The sequence below is a fragment of the Lolium perenne genome, chromosome 3 (assembly GCF_019359855.2).
Source record: "Lolium perenne isolate Kyuss_39 chromosome 3, Kyuss_2.0, whole genome shotgun sequence".
NCBI classification, from domain to species: Eukaryota; Viridiplantae; Streptophyta; class Magnoliopsida; order Poales; family Poaceae; genus Lolium; species Lolium perenne.
The window spans coordinates 172,053,637-172,072,411 of NC_067246.2; the positions used below are offsets into that span (position 1 = coordinate 172,053,637).

Genomic DNA, 18,775 nt, shown 5'->3' on the forward strand with positions numbered 1-18,775 from the left:
TTTCAATCATAATAACTTTTGTAGTAAGTTAGCACAACTTCAATAATAAATGGTTAAAACTTGTCAACCGTGTGAGTGCCTTTGTAAGTACTTCCTTGCGAGGGGGGAACGCATCGGCTGTGTTATGTTTGCAGAGTATAGAACTGTTAGTTATGCGCTCTCTCATCTTCTCTGATTAGACGGATGTTGTAGAGTGTCTCTATAGGTTTTTAGTGCTTGCGCGCTGCCGCTTAACCCCACCATATTGCCTATGACGTTCCTCTTGCATCCTCTAAGTCCCCTGCGTGCCTCAAGTACAAAGGACGACTGGTTGACAAATGCTTATACGTCTTGAAGTCTTGTTAAGTATGAACCCGTACTTATTGCTGCTTCTACGGGATATAACCGGGCAGGTATGAAGATATGTTCGATGAAGACGACGTTAGCGAGGTTACCCTTCCGGCTTGGCCTGGGCAGGGTTATGGACGCCGCTGGTTATCTTCAGGACTCTTAGTCCAATTTGTATCTTGTCCGTACTCGGACGTATTCGATCTTCTGTATGATTTGGATCTTTGTATTGTATATTTGTATCTTGACTCGTTGGAGTCGTTGTTGTAATATATGTATCTTGTGGGCTCTATTGTATACCTGTTGTAATGTTACTACTCGTGGTAATTCCTCTGGCATCACGTGTGCTTTGCCGCGCACGTCGTGTCAGAGGGCGTGTCGGAATCGATATCGTGCGGATTTCGGCGGGATCGCTGGGATCCTCAGGGTACCGGTTCCGGGCGTCACAAGTTGGTATCAGAGCCTCAGGTTGACGATACCCCACTAGTCCAGCCTTTAGGATAACCTTGCCAACGGTCGTTGAGTTTAGAGAGTCCAAACTATTTTCTAAAATTCGTTGGATAGATCTGATTAGATCTGATTTTTCTCCTTACCTCCATTCTTTCTCCTCTTATCTATGCGAGTTTTGAGTCTTCCTCTTATCTGAGTTCTCCGAGTCTTAGGTTTCTACGCGGGTTGGACGATCCTTGCTCCTCACCTAATAGGTTCGATCTTCGAAGGATCCCGACGGAAGCGCATCATCAACAACGGAACAAGGACTTCTTGTTAGTGGTGTCGCCCGATCAGCATGGAGCAAGAACTCTTGTTACTGGTGTCGAGAAGATCAACACTTCGCCAGAAGAAGGTTCCACCTCGAGGTCGGGTGATTGTCAACACGGTACAAGAAGATCCGATAGTTTAACCAACTCCCCCTTAGGTTGACGTGGAACCTCGGGGCGAGGTTCCTTGTTAGTGGTGTCGATTGTAACGGCCCCGGGTAGTACCCCTACTAGATTTGTTTGTTCTTTTCTTTTTGTGCATCATCATGACATATGCATAATCTCATTCATGTTTTATCTAATAAAATAAAATTATTTTATAAATCCTAGCTATTTTATTTTCCCTCTCATATGGTTTTATAATAAAACCCTCCCCTCCTAACCAGGCCTCTTCTCTAGTTTTCCTTTCTTCTTCTGGAGCAGCCCTTTTCTCCTCTGGCCCGATCCGGCCCAACCCACCTTGGCCTCCACCTGGCCCGTACCCCTTCGTGAGAGGAGCCTCTCCTGTTGTCGTCTTCTTCGTGCACGCGAGCAGCGTGGCCACCGTGGTCCTCCCTTTTCCTCACAACCACCGAGCCCTTTTCCCCTCCCTTTAATCCCCATCCGATCCGGAGCAAACCCTAGCCCTCCTCTTCCTTCCTCTCACGGCCGCCACCTACCTCCCTCCATCCTTTCTCTCTTCTCTTCTCTGTGAGAAAAACAAAACATGAGAAACCCCACACTACACCTCCTCCCCGCCATGGCGCCGCTGCTACGGGCTGCCCCTCGTCCATCTACGACCACCGGCGGCTCCGCCTTGTTCTCCTCTTCCACCTCGTCAAAGGAATCGATCCGGGAGGCCTTCAATCTTCGCCAATTCGCCGTTTCTCACGAGCCGGACGTCGCCTTTCTTCTTCAATTCCGGCCGCCCTCATCCTCCTCCGACCAAACCGAGCCCGCCTTCATCTTCCTGGTAACATCGCGCGTCCCCTGGACCCCTTCGGCACCTTCCTCCCCGCTGGTTTGCTTCCCTCCCGACGTTGACCGTCGTTTTCGCCGCAGGTACCCGTCGCCGGCGGTACTCTGGCAGGCCCAGTGCCAAAACTGCTCGCTCCTGGTTCCCCAAGTTCAACCGCAGCTAGCGCACCCTCGCGCCCCGTCCATCTCGTCCGTCCCCATCGACTTTGTGCTCGGCAAGATGTGCGTCCGCCATGGCTACAGCGCTCAAGCCTCGTCCTCGCCTCTTCTTGCTTCAAGTTGTCGGGCATCCTCAAGTTAACATAATCCGATGCACTAGCCAGATGGTCTGCTCCTTTCTTTCCCGTTCAATTGATCACCGGATCAAATCTTGGTTAAGGCAAATAAAACCGTCCTTTTGACTCTGTTTCTTTTTCAGATCTTGGATTCAGGGATGATTTAGTTCGTGCGTGAGCCCATCTTGTCAAACTGCAGCCTGCAGCCTACTGGTTCGTTCCTGGCCCAGTTGGTTGGATGTCTTGAGTTCGATTACCACCTCTGGCAATTAAGCCCACTTTTTTCCTTTGTTTTTGCACAGATCTTGATGGGCCTCAGCCCACGCGCGGCGGGCAGCTTCTCGCCGCCCAATCGGTACAGATCCAGCCCGTGCTAGCCCATCCCTCTGTCTGTTATTAATTATTTTACAAATCTTACATAATTCATATCTCTCAAACTATAATTCGAAATACAATGTTTTCTATATCAATTTTGATCAGAAAAATGCAAGGATCATTAATATGCCATCCATTCATCTGTTTGCATCTCGCATCATGCTGCGTGTTGATAGTCGTGCATGTTCACCTAACGTATATGCGGAGTATTTCGGATACCGACTATGGTTTTCCCCCCGCTCCGTTTAATTTTGATGTAGCGCACCCCTTCCATGTCTTGCCATGCTAATCAACACTTTACTTGTCGGTAGAAAATGCAACTCCAACCTAACTTGTTTGTCCGGGGTTCCGATCCCGCTTAAATTGGATAAGTTGCATCGCATCATGTTTGCCATGCCATGCATACCATATCCCGAGCATGCCGATTCTTCTTCCATAGTTGTAAGAGTTGCATCCGATGTTTGTTGTAGCATTTGCTTCTTCCCGGATAGGATGACGAAGTGGTGCAGTGAGATACGACAAGTTCTTCGGATGTCCCTCGGCAATCTTAACAGGCAAGCATTTCCCCTATACTCCTGCCCCTGCAGAAGTCGCTCACCTATTTTATTTTGCCTTCTCCCTAATGCTATCCTTAAGTTGCGTTCTTGTCACGTGTCCCTTTCCACTTGTTACCTCAAGCAGACCATATTGCCACCACCACCTCCTACAGCTATTGTTTGGTTATCGAGCCTGCCCTTGCGAGTCGTAGTGCATGCTAGTGCGGTCTTATCTTGTTACCGTTATTGTTATCTTATCGGGTTATATGTTGGGAAGAATCATGGTTACTTTAGTTGTTGATATTTGTTTAGCAGAGGCATCGGTGGGTCAGCTGCTCGTTTTGTGACGACTTGGAGCTGTATGACTTGACCATACACAACTTACACCTGTTGTTTCAATCATAATAACTTGTGTAGTAAGTTAGCACAACTTCAATAATAAATGGTTAAAACTTGTCAACCGTGTGAGTGCCTTTGTAAGTACTTCCTTGCGAGGGGGGAACGCATCGGCTGTGTTATGTTTGCAGAGTATAGAACTGTTAGTTATGCGCTCTCTCATCTTCTCTGATTAGACGGATGTTGTAGAGTGTCTCTATAGGTTTTTAGTGCTTGCGCGCTGCCGCTTAACCCCACCATATTGCCTATGACGTTCCTCTTGCGTCCTCTAAGTCCCCTGCGTGCCTCAAGTACAAAGGACGACTGGTTGACGAATGCTTATACGTCTTGAAGTCTTGTTAAGTACGAACCCGTACTTATTGCTGCTTCTACGGGATATAACCGGGCAGGTATGAAGATATGTTCGATGAAGACGATGTTAGCGAGGTTACCCTTCCGGCTTGGCCTGGGCAGGGTTATGGACGCCGCTGGTTATCTTCAGGACTCTTAGTCCAATTTGTATCTTGTCCGTACTCGGACGTATTCGATCTTCTGTATGATTTGGATCTTTGTATTGTATATTTGTATCTTGACTCGTTGGAGTCGTTGTTGTAATATATGTATCTTGTGGGCTCTATTGTATACCTGTTGTAATGTTACTACTCGTGGTAATTCCTCTGGCATCACGTGTGCTTTGCCGCGCACGTCGTGTCGGAGGGCGTGTCGGAATCGATATCGTGCGGATTTCGGCGGGATCGCTGGGATCCTCAGGGTACCGGTTCCGGGGCGTCACAGTAGTTCATCCTTGGACTATGGGTCCATAGCAGTAGCTAGATGGTTGTCTTCTCCTCATTGTGCTATCATGTTAGATCTTGTGAGCTGCCTATCATGATCAAGATCATCTATTTGTAATGCTACATGTTGTGTTTGTTGGGATCCGATGAATATGGAATACTATGTCAAGTTGATTATCAATCTATCATATATGTGTTGTTTATGTTCTTGCATGCTCTCCGTTGCTAGTAGAGGCTCTGGCCAAGTTGATACTTGTAACTCCAAGAGGGAGTATTTATGCTCGATAGTGGGTTCATGCCTCCATTGAATCTGGGACAGTGACAGAAAGTTCTAAGGTTGTGGATGTGATGTTGCCACTAGGGATGAAACATCGATGCTTTGTCTAAGGATATTTGTGTTGATTACATTACGCACCATACTTAATGCAATTGTCTGTTGTTTGCAACTTAACACTGGAAGGGGTGCGGATGCTAACCCGAAGGTGGACTTTTTAGGCATAGATGCATGCTGGATAGCGGTCTATGTACTTTGTCGTAATGCCCTAAGTAAACCTCATAGTAGTCATCATGATATGTATGTGCATTGTTATGCCCTCTTTATTTGTCAATTTCCCAACTGTAATTTGTTCACCCAACATGCTATTTCTTATTGGAGAGACACCACTAGTGAACTGTGGACCCCGGTCCATTCTTTTACATCTGAAATACAATCTACTGCAAACATTGTTCTTTACTGTTCTTCGCAAACAAACATCATTTTCCACACCATACGTTTAATCCTTTGTTTACATCAAGCCGGTGAGATTGACAATCTCACTGTTACGTTGGGGCAAAGTATTTTGATTGTGTTGTGTAGGTTCCACGTTGGCGCCGGAATCCCTGGTGTTGCGCCGCACTACACTCCGTCACCAACAACCTTCACGTGGCCCTTGACTCCTACTGGTTCGATAACCTTGGTTTCTTACTGAAGGAAAACTTGCTGCTATACGCATCACACCTTCCTCTTGGGGTTCCCAACGGACGTGTGCTTCACGCGTATCATGGACACAAATGGCATAGGTTTTGGCTCAAGGTTTTGGATGCACGAGAAGCATTCCCTCTCAGTACAAGGCTTTGGCTAGCAAGGTTGTTTGAAGCAAACACAAGTATGAACCGGTACAGCAAAACTTACATAAGAACATATTGCAAGCATTATAAGACTCTACACTGTTTTCCTTGTTGCTCAAACACTTTTACCAGAAAATATCTAGACTTTAGAGAGACCAATCATGCAAACCAAATTTCAACAAGCTCTATGGTAGTTCTCCACTAATAGGTTTAAACCACATGATGCAAGAGCTTACACATGATCTACTTGAGAGCTCAAAACAATTGCCAAGTATCAAATTATTCAAGACGATATACCAATTACCACATGAAGCATTTTATGTTTCCAACTAAATAGCAATAAATGAAGCGGCTTTCAACTTTCGCCATGAACATTAAAAGTAAAACTAAGAACACCAGTGTTCAATATGAAAAAGCGGAGCGTGTCTCTCCCCCACACAAGGAATGCTAAGATCCGAATTTATTCAAACACAAAAAAAAATAAAAGCACACAGACGCTCCGAGTAAAGCGCATAAGATGTGACGGAATAAAAATATAGTATCACTAGAGGTGACCTGATAAGTGGTTGATGAAGAAGTGGATGCCTTGGGCATCCCCAAGCTTAGATGCTTGAGTCTTCTTGAAATATGCAGGGATGAACCACGGGGGCATCCCCAAGCTTAGACTTTTCACTCTTCTTGATCATATTATATCATCCTCCTCTCTTGATCCTTGAAAACTTCCTTCACACCAAACTCAAAACAATCTCATTAGAGGTTTAGTGCATAATCAAAAATTCACATGTTCAGCGAGGACACAATCATTCCCAACACTTCTGGACATTAACCCAAGGCTACTGAAATTTAATGGAGCAAAGAAATCCACTCAAACACAGTAAAGGAGGCAATGTGAAATAAAAGGCAGAATCTGTCAAAACAGAACAGTCCGTAGAGACGAATTTTTTCGAGGCACTTAACATGCTCAGATGAAGAAGCTCAAACTGAATGAAAGTTGCATACATAGATGCATGCTGGATAGTGGTCTATGTACTTTGTCGTAATGCCCTAAGAAATCTCATAGTAGTCATCATGATATGTATGTGCATTGTTATGCCCTCTTTATTTGTCAATTGCCCAACTGTAATTTGTTCACCCAACATGCTATTTCTTATTGGAGAGACACCACTAGTGAACTATGGACCCCGGTCCATTCTTTTACATCTGAAATACAATCTACTGCAAACATTGTTCTTTACTGTTCTTCGCAAACAAACATCATTTTCCACACCATACGTTTAATCCTTTGTTTACAGCAAGCCGGTGAGATTGACAACCTCACTGTTACGTTGGGGCAAAGTATTTTGATTGTGTTGTGCAGGTTCCACGTTGGTGCCGGAATCCCTGGTGTTGCGCCGCACTACACTCCGTCACCAACAACCTTCACGTGGCCCTTGACTCCTACTGGTTCGATAACCTTGGTTTCTTACTGAGGAAAAACTTGCTGCTATACGCATCACACCTTCCTCTTGGGGTTCCCAACGGACGTGTGCTTCACGCGTATTAAGCTCTTTTTCTAGCGCCGTGGCCGGGGAGATCAAGACACGCTGCAAGGGGAGTCTCCCACATCCAATCTCTTTACTTTGTTTTTGTCTTGCTTTACTTTATTTTATTTACTGCTTTGTTTGCTTTCTCTATATTAAAATTACAAAAAAAATTAGTTACTTGTTTTACTTTATTTACTATCTTGTTTGCGTTCTCTATATTAAAAACACAAAAAAAATTAGTTACTTGCATTTACTTTATTTAGTTTGCTTTATTTACTATTGCTAAAATGAGTAATCCTGAAGTTGAAGTTCGTTCGTTTAAGCAACAAGGGGGAGAAAGTTTTAAAGATGCTTGGTATAGAATTAGTGATGCTCATCATAGGTGCACTAAGAAACATTCCACTATTATCCTACTTAGGAACTTTTATGTTGGTATCTCTAGTTGGAATAGGTATGTTCTTGATACTCTCGCGGGAGGTAATTTCCTAGGCACTCCTGCTTTAGAAGCTAGTTGCATTATTGAGAGTCTAGTTGGAATACCACCTATTAATGAAGTTAAAATTGAAATCTCTCTTGAAGATGTCATGAAAAAGTTGGAGACCATAGAGAAGAATCTTCCAAGTATTAATACTAAATTTGGAATATTACTTAATAACATTGATAAACTTGATAAATCTCTAGGTGGAATTAATGAGAGGATTGCCATCTTAGAAACTTGTGCTACTCATGATAATCAAACCCATAGGATTAGTGAACTTGAAGAAGCTATGGGAACCTTGGGTTCAACTTTTTCTTCTCTTAAGTTTAAGGAGAAATCTTATGGGGGTAAGGAGCAAAAGTTCATGTATGTCGCTAAGGTGCCTAAGCCAAAAAAAAACTATTATAGGCCTAAAACTGACAAAGCTCTTAGTACCACTACGGATGATGGAGCATCTAATATACCTATTGTGACAAATTGTGAAAATTATGATGCTAATGCTTCATCTCTTGATAATACTTGATTCACACTTTCTGCGCCTAGCTGAAAGGCGTTAAAGAAAAGCGCTTATGGGAGACAACCCATTATTTTACTTCTGCACTTTTATTTTATATTTGAGTCTTGGAAGTTGTTACTACTGTAGTAACCTCTCCTTATCTTTATTTTATTGCATTATTGTGCCAAGTAAAGTCTTTGATAGTAGGGTTGATACTAGATTTGGATTACTGCGCAGAAACAGATTTCTTGCTGTCACGAAATTGAGTAGCCCCGTCTGTAGGTAACTCATAAAAATCTTCCAATTTACGTGCGTGATACTCAGATATGTACGCAACTTTCATTCAATATGAGCTCTTTCATCTGAGCAAGTTAAGTGCCCCAGAAAAATTCGTCTTTACGGACTGTTCTGTTTTGACAGATTCTGCCTTTTATTTCGCATTGCCTGTTTTGCTATGTTTGATGGATTTCTTTGTTCCATTAACTTTCAGTAGCTTTGTGCAATGTCCAGAAGTGTTAAGAATGATTATTTCACCTCTGAATATGTGAATTTTTGATTATGCACTAACCCTCTAATGATTTGTTTTGAGTTTGGTGTGGACGAAGTTTTCAAGGGTCAAGAGAGGAGGATGATACATTACGATCAAGAAGAGTGAAAAGTCTAAGCTTGGGGATGCCCCCGTGGTTCATCCCTGCATATTTCAAGAAGACTCAAGCATCTAAGCTTAGGGATGCCCAAGGCATCCCTTCTTCATCGACAACTTATCAGGTCACCTCTAGTGAAACTATATTTTTATTCCCTCACATCTTATGTGCTTTACTTGGAGCGTCTGCATATTTTTATTTGTTTTTGTTTTTGTTTGAATAAAATCGGATCCTAGCATTCTTTGTTTGGGAGAGAGACACACTCCGCTGTTGCATATGAACACATGTGTTCTTAGCTTTACTCTTAATGTTCATGGCGAAGGTTGAAACTGCTTCGTTCATTGTTATATGGTTGGAAACAGAAAATGCTTCATGTGGTAATTGGTATAATGTCTTGAATAATTTGATACTTGGCAATTTTTGTGCTCAAATAGATCATGTTTAAGCTCTTGCATCATGTACTTTGCACCTATTAATGAAGAACTACCATAGAGCTTGTTGAAATTTGGTTTGCATGATTGGTCTCTCTAGAGTCTAGATATTTTCTGGTGAGGTATTTGAACAACAAGGAAGACAATGTAGAGTCTTATAATGCTTGCAATATGTGCTTATGTAAGTTTTGCTGTACCGGTTCATACTTGTGTTTGCTTCAAACAACCTTGCTAGCCAAAGCCTTGTATTGAGAGGGAATTCTTCTCGTGCATCCAAATCATTGAGCAAAAAACTATGCCATTTGTGTCCACCATACCTACCTACTACATGGTATTTGATACGTCTCCGACGTATCAATAATTTCTTATGTTCCATGCCACATTATTGATGATATCTACATGTTTTATGCATAGTTTATGTCATATTTATGCATTTTCCGGCACTAACCTATTAACGAGATGCCGAAGAGCCAGTTGCTGTTTTCTGCTGTTTTTGGTTTCAGAAATCCTAGTAAGGAAATATTCTCGAAATTGGACGAAATCAACGCCCAGGGGCCTATTTTGCCACGAAGCTTCCAGAAGACCGAAGGAGAGACGAAGAGGGGCCACGGGACGCCGCCACACTAGGGCGGCGCGGCCCAAGGGGGGCCGCGCGGCCCTAGCGTGTGGGGCCCCCGTGACGCCTCCTGACCTGCCCTTCCGCCTACATATAGTCTTCGTCGCGAAACCCCCAGTACCGAGAGCCACGATACGGAAAACCTTCCAGAGACGCCGCCGCCGCCAATCCCATCTCGGGGGATTCAGGAGATCGCCTCCCGGCACCCCGCCGAGAGGGGAATCATCTCCCGGAGGACTCTTCACCGCCATGGTCGCCTCCGGAGTGATGAGTGAGTAGTTCACCCCTGGACTATGGGTCCATAGCAGTAGCTAGATGGTCGTCTTCTCCTAATTGTGCTTCATTGTCTGGTCTTGTGAGCTGCCTAACATGATCAAGATCATCTATCTGTAATGCTATATGTTGTGTTTGTTGGGATCCGATGGATAGAGAATGCTATGTTATGTTGATTATCAATCTATTACCTATGTGTTGTTTATGATCTTGCATGCTCTCCGTTATTAGTAGAGGCTCTAGCCAAGTTTTTACTCTTAACTCCAAGAGGGAGTATTTATGCTCGATAGTGGGTTCATGCCTCCATTAAATGCAGGGACGATGACGAGAAAGTTCTAAGGTTGTGGATGTGCTGTTGCCACTAGGGATAAAACATCGATGCTATGTCCGAGGATGTAGTTGTTGATTATATTACGCACCATACTTAATGCAATTGTCTGTTGTTTGCAACTTAATACTGGAAGGGGTTCGGATGATAACCTGAAGGTGGACTTTTTAGGCATAGATGCATGCTGGATAGCGGTCTATGTACTTTGTCGTAATGCCCAATTAAATCTCACTATACTCATCATATCATGTATGTGCATTGTCATGCCCTCTCTATTTGTCAATTGCCTGACTGTAATTTGTTCACCCAACATGCTATTTATCTTATGGGAGAGACACCACTAGTGAACTGTGGACCCCGGTCCATTCTTTTAATCGAATACAATCTACTGCAATACTTGTTCTACTGTTTTCTGCAAACAATCATCATCCACACTATACATCTAATCCTTTGTTACAGCAAGCCGGTGAGATTGACAACCTCACTGTTTCGTTGGGGCAAAGTACTTTGGTTGTGTTGTGCAGGTTCCACATTGGCGCCGGAATCCCTGGTGTTGCGCCGCACTACATCTCGCCGCCATCAACCTTCAACGTGTTTCTTGGCTCCTACTGGTTCGATAAACCTTGGTTTCTTACTGAGGGAAAACTTGCCGCTGTACGCATCACACCTTCCTCTTGGGGTTCCCAACGGACGCGTGATGTACGCGTATCAAGCAGATTTTCTGGCGCCGTTGCCGGGGAGATCAAGACACGCTGCAAGGGGAGTCTCCACATCCAATCTCTTTACTTTGTTTTTGTCTTGCTTTATTTTATTTACTTTCTTTGTTTGCTGCACTAAAACAAAAACACAAAAAAATTAGTTGCTAGTTTTACTTTATTTACTGTCTTTTTTGCACTCTATATCAAAAACACAAAAAATTAATTACTTGCATTTGCTTTACTTATTTCATCATGTTTCCTTTTAATTTTACTGTAAAAGATATACCGGTAGGACAAGGGTCTATAATTGGGAGAGATAATATAGAAGAATTTTTCACCCATGTTAGTATGCATGAAGATCTTAAAGATATACCCCTTGCAAAAGCTGTCCCTACCTATGAAGATGCCTCTGTTTGTTTGGTACGCATGATGGAAGCTAGATTTATTAGTCTCAACCCCATGATACAACACATGTTCCTTACACTTTCTGATATGGAGAGGGGAGAGAAGAGAGATTTTGTTCTAAAAGTCCTAGTGCGAGAATTTGAGGATATAGCCAAAGAAGCTAGAAAAGTTTTCAGTAAGCATGAGAGGCTTCGTATGATCACCGATTTTAAAAGAACACTTGAAAAGATGGATATGGATAGAATTAAGTACACTAATAATGTTAATGATGGTGGGGAAATTAAAGTACCAATACCTTGCAAGCTCCTAGCTATGCATGAAGCTCTAAATGATAACTATGCTTGGCTCGTCCCTCAAAATTTGTTTGATGAGAGTAGCAAGCCCAAGACTAATGAAAAGGGAGCCTCTGAAACTTATGTATCCAAAATACAATGCATGGTTGAGAAAACTCCAAACCCCTCTGTTAATGCATCATCTCTTGATAACACTTGATATACACTTTCTGAGCCTAGCTGAAAGGCGTTAAAGAAAAGTGCTTATGGGAGACAACCCATGTTTTTACTACAGTACTTCTATTTTATATTTGAGTCTTGGAAGTTGTTACTACTGTAGCAACCTCTCCCTATCTTAGTTTTGTTGCATTGTTGTGCCAAGTAAAGTCGTTGATAGTAAGGTTCATACTAGATTTGGATTACTGCGCAGAAACAGATTTCTTTGCTGTCACAAATCTGGGCCTAATTCTCTGTAGGTAACTCGGAAAATTATGCCAATTTACGTGAGTGATCCTCAGATATGTACACAACTTTAATTCAATTTGAGCATTTTCATTTGAGCAAGTCTGGTGCCTCAATAAAATTCGTCTTTACGAACTGTTCTGTTTTGACAGATTCTGCCTTTTATTTCGCATTGCCTATTTTGCTATGCTTGATGGATTTTTCGATTCCATTGACTTTCAGTAGCTTTGTGCAATGTCCAGAAGTGTTAACAATGATTATGTCACCTCTGAACATGTAACCCTCTAATGAGTTGTTTTGAGTTTGGTGTGGAGGAAGTTTTCAAGGATCAAGAGAGGGAGATGATACAATATGATCAAGGAGAGTGAAAGCTCTAAGCTTGGGGATGCCCCGGTGGTTCACCCCTGCATATTTCAAGAAGACTCAAGCGTCTAAGCTTGGGGATTCCCAAGGCATCCCCTTCTTCATCGACAACATTATCAGGTTCCTCTAGTGAAACTATATTTTTATTCCATCACATCTTATGTACTTTGCTTGGAGCGTCGGTTTTTTTTTTGTTTTGTTTGAATAAAATGGATCCTAGCATTCATTGTGTGGGAGAGAGACACGCTCCGCTGTTGCATATGGACAAATATGTCCTTAGGCTTTACTCATAGTATCCACGGCGAAGGTTGAATCTTCTTCGTTAAATTGTTATATGGTTGGAAACGGGAAATGCTACATGTAGTAATTGGTAAAATGTCTTGGATAATTTGATACTTGGCAATTGTTGTGCTCATGTTTAAGCTCTTGCATCATATACTTTGCACCTATTAGTGAAGAAATACATAGAGCTTGCTAAAATTTGGTTTGCATAATTGGTCTCTCTAAGGTCTAGATAATTTATAGTAAAGAGTTTGAACAACAAGGAAGACGGTGTAGAGTCTTATAATGTTTACAATATGTCTTTTATGTGAGTTTTGCTGCACCGGTTCATCCTTGTGTTTGTTTCAAATAACCTTGCTAGCCTAAACCTTGTATCGAGAGGGAATACTTCTCATGCATCCAAAATCCTTGAGCCAACCACTAGGCCATTTGTGTCCACCATACCTACCTACTACATGGTATTTCTCCGCCATTCCAAAGTAAATTGCTTGAGTGCTACCTTTAAACAATTCAAAATCTATCACCTCTGATTTGTGTCAATGTTTTATAGCTCATGAGGAAGTATGTGGTGTTTATCTTTCAATCTTGTTGGGCAACTTTCACCAATGGACTAGTGGCTTCATCCGCTTATCCAATAATTTTGCAAAAAGAGCTGGCAATGGGATTCCCAGTCCCAAATTAATTAACCTAAATGGACACTCCTCCATGGTATGTGATTGTTGGACGGCACCCGAAGGATTCGGTTAGCCATGGCTTGAGAAAGCAAAGGTGGGGAGGAGTGTCATCATAATAAAACTAAAATAAAAAGGCACTCCTTCATGGTATGAGATTGTTGGCAGGCACCCGAGGATTCGGTTAGCCATGGTTTGTGAAAGAAAGGTTGGAAGGAGTGCCACGCAAAAATAAAAATAATTCATGGGAGCCGCTCTTTGAAGGTTTGCCTGGCAAGGAGGTTAGAGTGCCCACTACCATTCGTTGACAACAACAAACACCTCTCAAAATTTTAATTTTATGCACTCTTTATGTTTTCAAAACCAAAGCTCTAGCACAAATATAGCAATCAATGCTTCCCTCTGCGAAGTGCCTTTCTTTTACTTTTATGTTGAGTCAGTTCACCTATTTCTCTCCACCTTAAGAAGCAAACACTTGTGTGAACTGTGCATTGATTCCTACATACTTGCATATTGCACTTGTTATATTACTTTGCATTGACAATATCCATGAGATATACATGTTACAAGTTGAAAGCAACCGCTGAAACTTAATCTTCCTTTGTGTTGCTTCAATACCTTTACTTTGAATTTATTGCTTTATGAGTTAACTCTTATGCAAGACTTATTGATGCTTGTCTTGAAAGTACTATTCATGAAAAGTCTTTGCTATATGATTCATTTGTTTTCTCATGTCATTACCATTGTTTTGATCGCTGCATTCATTACATATGCTTACAATAGTATGATCAAGGTTATGATGGCATGTCACTCCAGAAATTATCTTTGTTATCGTTTACCTGCTCGAGACGAGCAGAAACTAAGCTTGGGGATGCTGATACGTCTCCGACGTATCGATAATTTCTTATGTTCCATGCCACATTATTGATGATATCTACATGTTTTATGCATAGTTTATGTCATATTTATGCATTTTCCGGCACTAACCTATTAACGAGATGCCGAAGAGCCAGTTGCTGTTTTCTGCTGTTTTTGGTTTCAGAAATCCTAGTAAGGAAATATTCTCGGAATTGGACGAAATCAACGCCCAGGGGCCTATTTTGCCACGAAGCTTCCAGAAGACTGAAGGAGAGATGAAGAGGGGCCACGGGACGCCGCCACACTAGGGCGGCGCGGCCCAAGGGGGGCCCGCGCGGCCCTAGCGTGTGGGGCCCCCGTGACGCCTCCTGACCTGCCCTTCCGCCTACATATAGTCTTCGTCGCGAAACCCCCAGTACCGAGAGCCACGATACGGAAAACCTTCTAGAGACGCCGCCGCCGCCAATCCCATCTTGGGGGATTCATGAGATCGCCTCCGGCACCCTGCCGGAGAGGGGAATCGTCTCCCGGAGGACTCTTCACCGCCATGGTCGCCTCCGGAGTGATGAGTGAGTAGTTCACCCCTGGACTATGGGTCCATAGCAGTAGCTAGATGGTCGTCTTCTCCTAATTGTGCTTCATTGTCGGGTCTTGTGAGCTGCCTAACATGATCAAGATCATCTATCTATAATGCTATATGTTGTGTTTGTTGGGATCCGATGGATAGAGAATGCTATGTTATGTTGATTATCAATCTATTACCTATGTGTTGTTCATGATCTTGCATGCTCTCCGTTATTAGTAGAGGCTCTGGCCAAGTTTTTACTCTTAACTCCAAGAGGGAGTATTTATGCTCGATAGTGGGTTCATGCCTCCATTAAATCTGGGACAGTGACAGAAAGTTCTAAGGTTGTGGATGTGCTGTTACCACTAGGGATAAAACATCGATGCTATGTCCGAGGATGTAGTTGTTGATTACATTACGCACCATACTTAATGCAATTGTCTGTTGTTTGCAACTTAATACTGGAAGGGGTTCGGATGATAACCTGAAGGTGGACTTTTAGGCATAGATGCATGCTGGATAGCGGTCTATGTACTTTGTCGTAATGCCCAATTAAATCTCACTATACTCATCATATCATGTATGTGCATTGTCATGCCCTCTCTATTTGTCAATTGCCCAACTGTAATTTGTTCACCCAACATGCTATTTATCTTATGGGAGAGACACCACTAGTGAACTGTGGACCCCGGTCCATTCTTTTAATCGAATACAATCTACTGCAATACTTGTTCTACTGTTTTCTGCAAACAATCATCATCCACACTATACATCTAATCCTTTGTTACAACAAGCCGGTGAGATTGACAACCTCACTGTTTCGTTGGGGCAGAGTACTTTGGTTGTGTTGTGCAGGTTCCACATTGGCGCCGGAATCCCTGGTGTTGCGCCGCACTACATCTCGCCGCCATCAACCTTCAACGTGCTTCTTGGCTCCTACTGGTTCGATAAACCTTGGTTTCTTACTGAGGTAAAACTTGCTGCTGTACGCATCACACCTTCCTCTTGGGGTTCCCAACGGACGCGTGCTGTACGCGTATCAGTATTTCTCTGCCATTCCAAAGTAAATTACTTGAGTGCTGCCTTTAAAATTTCATTCTTTGTCTTTGCAATACATAGCTCATGGGAAAATAGCCTTAAAAACTATTGTGGTAAAGAATATGTAGCTTATGTATCTTATTTCTTATAAGTTGCTTGTTGAGCGGTAACCATGTTTCTGGGGATGCCATCAACTATTACACCTTTGTTGAATATCATGTGAGTTGCTATGCATGTTCGTCTTGTCTGAAGTAAGGGTGATTTATCATGATCAAATGGTTTGAGTATGCATATCGTTAGAGAAGAACATTGGGCCGCTAATTAAAGCCATGAATCATGGTGGAAGTTTCAGTTTGGACATTAATCCTCAATCTCTTATGAGAATATTATCTGTTGCTGAATTCTTAGCATTAAAGAGGAGTTCATTATCTATTTTCTATGTTGTCCCGGTATGGATGTCTAAGTTGAGAATAATCAAAAGCGAGAAATCCAATGCGAACTTTCTCCTTAGACCTTTGTACAGGCGGCATAGAGGTACCCCTTTGTGACACTTGGTTGAAACATATGTTATGCAATGATAATCCATGTAAATCCAAGCTAATTAGGACAAGGTGCGAGCACTATTGGTATTCTATGCATGAGGCTTGCAACTTATAGGATGTCTTATGCATAACACATATGAATTATTACTACCGTTGACAAAATTGTTTCTATGTTTTCAAAATAAAAGCTCTAGCACAAAAATAGTAATCCATGCTTCCCTCTGCGAAGGGCCATTCTTTTACTTTATGTTGAGTCAGTTTACCTACTTCTTACTATCTTAGAAGCAAACACGTGTGTCAACTGTGTGCATTGATTCCTACATACTTGCTTATTTGCATTCATCATATTACTTTGTGTTGACAATTATCCATGAGATATACATGTTGAAGTTGAAAGCTACCGCTGAAACTTATATCTTCCTTTGTGTTGCTTCAAAACTTTCTACTAAGAATCTATTTCTTTATGAGTTAACTCCTATGCAAGTCTTATTGATGCTTGTCTTGAAAGTACTATTCATGAAAAGCCTTTGTTATATGATTCAGTTGTTTAATCATTGTCTTTACCATTGCTTCGAATCACCGCATTCATCTCATATGCTTTACAATAGTATTGATCAAGATTATGATATCATGTCACTTCAGAAATTATCCTTGTTATTGTTTACCTACTCGAGGGCGAGTAGGAACTAAGCTTGGGGATGCTTGATACGTCTCAAACGTATCTATAATTTCTTATGTTCCATGCTACTTTTATGACAATACTCACATGTTTTATACACACTTTGCATCATTTATATGCATTTTCCGGCACTAACCTATTAACGAGATGTCAAAGCGCCAGTGCCTGTTTTCTGCTGTTTTTGGTTTCAGAAATCCTACAAAGGAAATATTCTCGGAATTGGACGAAATCAACGCCTAGGGTCTTATTTTTCCACGGAGCTTCCAGAAGACCGAAGAGCATACGAAGTGGGGCCACGAGGCGCCCTAACCATAGTGGGGCCACGAGCCTGCATGGGGCCCGCGCCAGCCTATGGTGTGGGGCCCCTGCGCCGCCTCCAACTCTGCCCTTCCGCCTACTTAAACTCTCCATCGCGAAAACCCTATTACCGACAGCCACGATACGGAAATACTTCCAGAGACGCCGCCGCCGCCAATCCCATCTCGGGGGATTCAGGAGATCGCCTCCGGCACCCTGCCGGAGAGGGGAATCATCTCCCGGAGGACTCTTCATCACCACGATCGCCTACAGACTGATGTGTGAGTATTTCATCCTTGGACTATGGGTCCATAGCAGTAGCTAGATGGTTGTCTTCTCCTCATTGTGCTATCATGTTAGATCTTGTGAGCTGCCTATCATGATCAAGATCATCTATTTGTAATGCTACATGTTGTGTTTGTTGGGATCCGATGAATATGGAATACTATTTCAAGTTGATTATCAATCTATCATATATGTGTTGTTTATGTTCTTGCATGCTCTCCGTTGCTAGTAGAGGCTCTGGCCAAGTTGATACTTGTAACTCCAAGAGGGAGTATTTATGCTCGATAGTGGGTTCATGCCTCCATTGAATCTGGGACAGTGACAGAAAGTTCTAAGGTTGTGGATGTGATGTTGCCACTAGGGATAAACATCGATGCTTTGTCTAAGGATATTTGTGTTGATTACATTACGCACCATACTTAATGCAATTGTCTGTTGTTTGCAACTTAACACTGGAAGGGGTGCGGATGCTAACCCGAAGGTGGACTTTTTAGGCATAGATGCATGCTGGATAGCTGTAATGTCCCAGGTTTAGAGACGATCGAGGGGTATATTTTAGAAAGGGATGTGCATTGCATTGTAATTTACGGGGAAATTTCGCGCTTTTAAAACAAAACTGCATCGAAGGGGGACAAGTTTCTCTCTCGACACCTTACAGGGTGTGGGTTTCGAGAGTGCGATGAACTTGTTCTTACTTATCTAAATTAGGGTTTTGAGAAGAGAGAAGTGATATTGCATTGAAATCTTAAGTTGCATGATTGAATTACAAGTTAAGTTGTATGATTGAATTCAAACCAAATTTGAATTTGAATTTCAAATTCAAACATCAAATGGTTATCACATAATTCAAACTTGAGATGATTTATTAAACAATTATCATTAATCAAGAATATGAATAATAAAACACTTAGACAAAGCTCATTAGAGAGAAACTTGAGCTTTATTGATATTCACAAAAAATACAATGTCAATTACAATATCCAGAATTGAAATATGAATTTACAACACATTACAAGAATTGAAGAAATAGAAAAAGAAAAAGGAAAATTACAAGGAATTAAAATG

The 18,775-nt window shown here is 42.2% G+C and overlaps 1 long non-coding RNA gene across 1 annotated transcript; it reads left to right on the plus strand.

The window, feature by feature from the left end:
* The first annotated feature begins 1,449 nt into the window (after positions 1-1,449).
* LOC127318377 (uncharacterized) lies at positions 1,450-4,245 on the plus strand. Its single transcript, XR_007861796.2, has 5 exons — positions 1,450-2,037; positions 2,127-2,368; positions 2,461-2,530; positions 2,620-2,672; positions 3,163-4,245. It is a non-coding gene; the product is annotated as an uncharacterized lncRNA (long non-coding RNA).
* Positions 4,246-18,775: the final 14,530 nt, after the last annotated feature.